Raw genomic sequence first — 6,639 nt, forward strand, 5'->3', positions numbered from 1 at the left:
CTTTTCCCTACCTAACAAGGGTGGGCCCCTAGACGCTCAGAGTCTAGATAAATAGATTTATATCTACATGGTCCTTTTAGTCTATTGTTTGTGTTACAAACTAATCTAAATCTAAAAGCAGATCTAGGGATAGGATGGAGAGTTCGTTTTTAGTGGTTGTTTGCATAGAGAGGCTCTAAGTCAGTGAAAAGTGTACGGATCAGGAGGGGGGGCCTCCACTGTGTAGACATGGATTTTAGAATGGATCATTGTTGTTGTTGATGTTGTTGTTGTTGTTGTTGTTGTGGGCGGACTTCTTCGTCTTCTTCTTTTCCTCCTCCTCCTCCTCTTCCTACTACTACTACTACTGTTTCTTTCCTATCATGTAGAAGTAGTAGTAGTAGTAGTAGCAGTAGTAGCAGCAGCAGCAGCTGCATCAGCAGCAGCAGCAGCAGCAGCAGCAGCAGCAGCAGTAGTAGTAGTAGTAGTAGTAGTAGTAGTAGTAGTAGTAGTAGTAGTAGTAGTAGTAGTAGTAGTAGTAATAGCAGTAGTAGTAGTAGTAATAGTAGTGGTAGTGGTAGTGGTAGTGGTAGTAGTAGTAGTAGTAGTAGTAGCAGCAGTAGCAACTGCAGCAGTAGTAATAAAAATAAAAATAATAATAATAATAATAATAACAATAATAATAATAACAATAATAATAATAATAGTAGTAGTAGTAGTAGTAGTAGTAGTAGTAGTAGTAGCAGTAGCAGTAGTAGTAGTAGTAGTAGTAGTAGTAGTAGTAGTAGTAGTAGTAGTAGTAGTAGTAGTAGTAGTAGTACAGATGGTCGATACGCAGATAAAAAATGCGTTTCATCAGATCATGGCAGAATTGGCAGGTCACAACTTCGCCTTTCGGTTCCTAGGTTTCAAGAATCGTTATAATCCTTCTTACGGCTGACTTATGCCTGTGACATTCAATGGCATAATAAAATAATATTAATATAGTGTAAAGCGCACAGAGCTGGCTTTCGAGGGGGGACATACGCTATACAAATGCTATTTATTATTAGTAGTATTAATAAGTGCCCGGAACCAGTCCCCTTGGCTCAGGACTGGGAGATCAGGGGTTCGATCTCCGGCCGGGTCTAAATGAAGACTTTTAACTTGGTACTCTTGTAACTGCCTCGTATCGCGCCAGCGTGTGACTGGTCGGCCTGGTGTCAATTATATTCCGACAACATTATCGCTCTAAATAGATTGTAAACCGTGGCAACATGCACGGCATTTCGGTATTGCATTGATCCGAGAAATGTTAAACCAAAGAAAGAAAGAAAGAAAGAAGTATACGAAGCAATACAAAAAAAAGAGAAAATCTCCCAAACTGTGTAAAACCAAATAAAATTAAGAAAAGAAGAGAGATAATCCAAACACTTTTAAAAGTTTTTTAAATTTATTTTATTAGTGATTGGTGTGGTGTAAAATTAAAATTGAGTCAAATATCAGTGGACTAATGAAAAATATTGACTTTAGAAAATTGCAAAACAGGTATGAAAAACAATCAAAGTTTTTACGTTTTTGGAATAAGGAGATAGCAACATATTAGAATTAGAAGCATTAATTTCTTTTTTTTAAATCTTGTACCAATCGGTATGTAAACATATCGCAGAAACATTTGAAACAGGCCGTATCAAGTAGACAGCAGCAACCAAAACCCCAGTTAAAAGCAACAAGAAGTAAAATCAACTCTCTCTCTCTCTCTCTCACAAACACACACACGCGCGTGCGCGCGCCAATACATACACACACACTTACCTGCATACACAGACAGACACACACAAACATACATACACACATACATGAATACACATACAGACATACGCACACACACACACACACACGCATACACACACACATACATGCATACACAGACAGACACACAGAGATACACACACATACATAAATACACATACAGACACACAGACACACAGACACACAGACGCACACACACACACACACACACACACACACACACACACACACACACACACACACACACACCACACACACCCTTGTTCCACTTTAACAAATCCCCCCGTCTACCCTCTCTTTTTCTACATTGTTTCTCACGAGATAAATCAGAGGGCATTTCAAACAGACTAGAATCTTCAAACATTTTAGAAGCAAAAGGTTGGCATGTATAATATCGATACTACGTATAATGAAAGCATTTACTTTGCAGCTAACAAAGCAATCCACAGAATACATAATAACTATATAAAATGACCCTAATAATCAGAACATGGCAGTCAGCAGTTAGTAAAACGTTTGGATTGAGACAACAAGTAATACATTGTACAAAGTCTGTCTAAAGTGTAACATTTTAAAAACCATCAGCAGCAGGTTCACAATCATTTCTCTCAGTAAGATCAATGAAGTTATTGTTCACGGGCAGTTCCTCCCCAAACGCCTGCTTCTGTTCAGGCATCAGACTGCACAACAATTTGACAATGCCCTCTTTTTTCCATTGGGGAATACCTCTTGGAATTTTCTTTGCTTTCGGTTTATTTATACCTTTTTCAATGTCTTCATGAGAAAGTCAACTTCTTTGAACAGCTCATCATATTGAGACTCTTTGTAGTAGAGGGACAGTGATCCCCGGACAAATCTTACTGCTAGCATCTGTTTGATACGTGGAATGTTCTCATGCTTCGCTGAAGTGACCCTTTTGTCCTAATTTACAAAGTCTGAACAGTTCATTTGTAATACTTTCGGGCCTCCACCAGCGGTCTGCACTGTCGCCACAAAATCGGTGAAACCAAAAATAGTATTTCCCTTCTTTCGCATATTCTTCTCAACCATACCATGAAACGAGTCACAGGACATGAATGTATGACCCGCTTCAAGGTACTTCAAACTGGCACTGTGAAGAAAAGGTTTGCTTCTGTCATTTAACAGTCTTGCCAGGGATGTGAACAAATACCAATTTTTGTTTTGTCTGGAACAATGATCACACCATATAATGATGTCCTTTGCATCCTCAGCCATGTAACAAATTGCTTTAACAAAAGCTGAAGTAACGGCAGACCTTCCCGACATTACCTCAAGCCAGACGACAGATCTGACTTGCTTTGGGCTTTTCTTTTTCGCCTGCTGTCCTAAGGGCGCGAACGGGGCGTGCAAAGCTACAATGCGGTTTGAGAAGACGCAGCTTTTGACGCCCCGCATGAAAGGCAACATAACGACCTTTTGCATGTCCGACGATACAATGATTTCGAACCCCACTTCAGGGTCTTTCTCTCTATCTTTGTTGTAGTGTTTACGGTTTGATGAAACCCGTCTCTTGTGGGCTGTGTACTGTTGACACGTCCCACAGTCTGTGTCCAGTGCCGGCGGCTGGTGCTCATGGTGTGAGAAAGCCAGACATATCTCACACATCTCGTTTCCAAGATAGGCGAAACTAATATTCTGTTGCTGCACTCGCCTACGGTAGGCTTTGTACCCTACCTTTAGAGAGCGATACGTCTCTGTGAAATAGGAGGGCTATTAGGAGCATGTTTTCGCTTGTTGTGTCTCACTAAAGGGTGAAACTTTTTAATGTGTGAGTCTATTGCGGCAATAATGTCTTCACTCAAGGCGTGGGAAGGTCTTTTTGCACCCCTTTTGTCTCTAAGGGCAAACAAGTCACTTGCAGAAGCATCTGTGGCTTTTAAACTGTTGATTACGGAATTGGATGTATATCCGGGGATGTGTAGAAAAAACACTGAGCAGACGACGAGCTGTTTACCGCAGTCTGTTGAGAGCATACACGAGAATTTGGAAAAGTCACTTTTAGTATTCGAACGGTGTTGAAAAATCCAATTCTAGCGATCATTATAGGGTTGACTCCAAAACTCCTCATCACTTACTTCCGGGAGTTGTGCAGTGTTATTAAGTTGTATTATCTGGCCAGCCACGGTACCGAATACTGAACCTACAGAGCAGACCGGGCAGGTACACAGTAGGGCAATTGAGATTTTGAACATTACCATTTTACAGTGCTTTCATACTGCGTATCAAACGTTTTGATTTTGGCTAAAGCTTATAATTATGTTATTATGAGAAATTCTCCTTCTTCTTCTTCTTCTTCTTCTTCTTCTTCTTCTCCTTCTTCTTCTTCTTCTTCTTCTTCTTCTTCTTCTTCTTCTTCTTCTTCTTCTACTTCAGTAAATGGTTTTGTATGTACACTGTAAAATAGAACCTCAAGAAATTTTAATACCCTTTTTGCAGCCGCAGAAAATACGTTTCACCGGCACTGAATTTGGAAGCAAAACACGCTTCTCTAGTGACGATCTGATAAAACACATTTAAATGCGTCCTACCGGATCACAGTTAATGAGACGCAGAAAATAAATGCGTTTTATCAGATCATTCTGGGATTAATGTGTTGAAAATAAAACGCTTTTCTACAAGGGTGATCTGATAAAATGCATTCTCCTTATTTGTTTGTTTGCCTTTAGCTCAAATTCAATAAAAAATTTTGTATAGTCATGGTAAATGAGATATTTCTTTATATGGGATAGTCAAACAAGAACAACATTGCTATTTGTTTGTTTAATTAGAAAAAAAAACAAACAAACACTATATCGCGATTATCTCGAAACCTTGATTTTGAGAAAAATGCGTTTTATCAGATCACTGAAGGATTATCCCAAGTAGTAGTAGTAGGAGTAGTAGTAGTAGTAGTAGTAGTAGTAGTAGTAGTAGTAGTAGTAGTAGTAGTAATAGTAGTAGACGATGGCTCCGGTGTGTATTGTGATGTGTAGATCTATCAACCAAATTATTATAGAAGAGTAACAAGTGTTATGTGTATGTAGATCTATCAACCATAAAAATGGTCACAAGTTTGATGTGTAGATCTATCCGCCATTCAGAAATGTCAAACGTGTGATGTGTATGTATAGTTTTAGTATTAGTAAAGGTTTTACCGCGCTCGCAACTGCATAAGGTCATATTATGAGCGCCTATGGGTGGAAGTCAACAGAGAAGTCTTTACAAGGAATCAGGCTTATTCTGCTCACCTCTCTAGCTTCAACAGCACAAAGTCTTCTTCGACTATCAAGGCACCCCGGAAATAGCGGGTCACAAGAGTGTGACAAACATAAAAAAGAAGTAGAGGATAAGTGACTATAGTAAGGATTAGGAAATAAATAGCAGCTGTTCCCTTTTGCAGTTCAGGCACAGTTATGAGAATGACATTGTTGAATCAGCCCATTTACAATTCTACTGTGCATAAGAACAAGTTAACGTCCCCCCTTTGGAAATGGCCTAAAGACACTTCAGTCAGTGACACCGCTCCCGGGGGGGGGGGGGGGGGGGGGGGGGGGGGGATGTGTACCAGGGGCGGCTCGTGGGTCTAAAAGTGGGCTTCCACAATTAAGCTATTGTCAAGGGCATAGTAAATGAGATGGTGTATAATTTTAGGACCTTTGGTTTGGTGAGGGAGGACCTCGTGCTTTTATTTTCATTCTTTTTACTTGTTGCTTTGATTTCTAGAACTTAAAATCTGTTTGTTAGCGAAACATCAAATTCGTTCCTCATGAGAACTGAACACTGCAGTAATAACTTTCACCACTCCACTACAAAACCATGCAAAGGCACAACCCATAGGACGGTGACTTAAGTATGTCACGTTCATCTCCCTCAGGTTCACGATCACAGAGTCACTTAAAATAGCGGCAAGACGATGAACCAATCATAACTCACTTGAGCACTCCGCTGGATTTCTCCGAGACTCACATACTTTCAGCTTTGAATAGCGTACATCGCGTTTATTTTTAGACTGCCTACTGTGAGCTATGTATCGGCACTATTCGGCAGGAGCACATTTGAGATGTGCCGGCTTGTTAATATTAATATACCGCCAAACTCGCTACGAGTGTCGTCATCGCTTGGGTTATCCCAAAGAGCGATTTATAGGTCAGGTTACCAGTGTTGAAGTATCCTATTGTGTTTAGTTAAAGCGTGTGGACTTTGGCATGGCATAGTAGATGTTTTACAGCGCTATAGACACAGAAATGACAGTTACGGCGCCCGCGAGGACCTTGTTTTAATATGATATTTGGCTAGTGCTTGTTTCTTGCTTCTTTTATTTTATGTTTGTGGGTGCTTTACGTAATAGAATATTCAAAACTTTTGGGCGGCACTGCACGACCGTGCTCTATGGACGAACGGCGCCTGATGTGTACGTAGATCCATCAACCATATAGAAATGTCACAAGTGAGATTTGTATGTAGATCTATATCTATCAACTATACAGGAATATCACAAGTGTGATGTGTACATCTATCAGCCATACAGAAATGCCACAGCTACTGGGTGTAAACAGTTTCAAACCATTAATTTGATATTGGCACGTCGGACCAACGCTCATTACCCACTCAAACAGGAGCAGCAGCAGGAGCAGCAGCAGCAACAACAACAGCAACAACAACAACAGCAACAACAACAACAGCAACAACTACAACAACAACAGCAACATTTTTGAAGGCCAAATACGTCAAACTACATTTGTTTCTGAACATCCAGGATTTTTATTTTATAACCATATATACATCTGATAGAAAGTACACCACAGAAATCAAAAACAGAATTGCAATAGATAAAGATAATAATTTCAATAAAATGCTCCCAGTCTCCCC

The sequence above is a fragment of the Aplysia californica genome, unplaced genomic scaffold, assembly GCF_000002075.1.
Source record: "Aplysia californica isolate F4 #8 unplaced genomic scaffold, AplCal3.0 scaffold00968, whole genome shotgun sequence".
In the NCBI taxonomy this organism is placed as follows: domain Eukaryota; kingdom Metazoa; phylum Mollusca; class Gastropoda; order Aplysiida; family Aplysiidae; genus Aplysia; species Aplysia californica.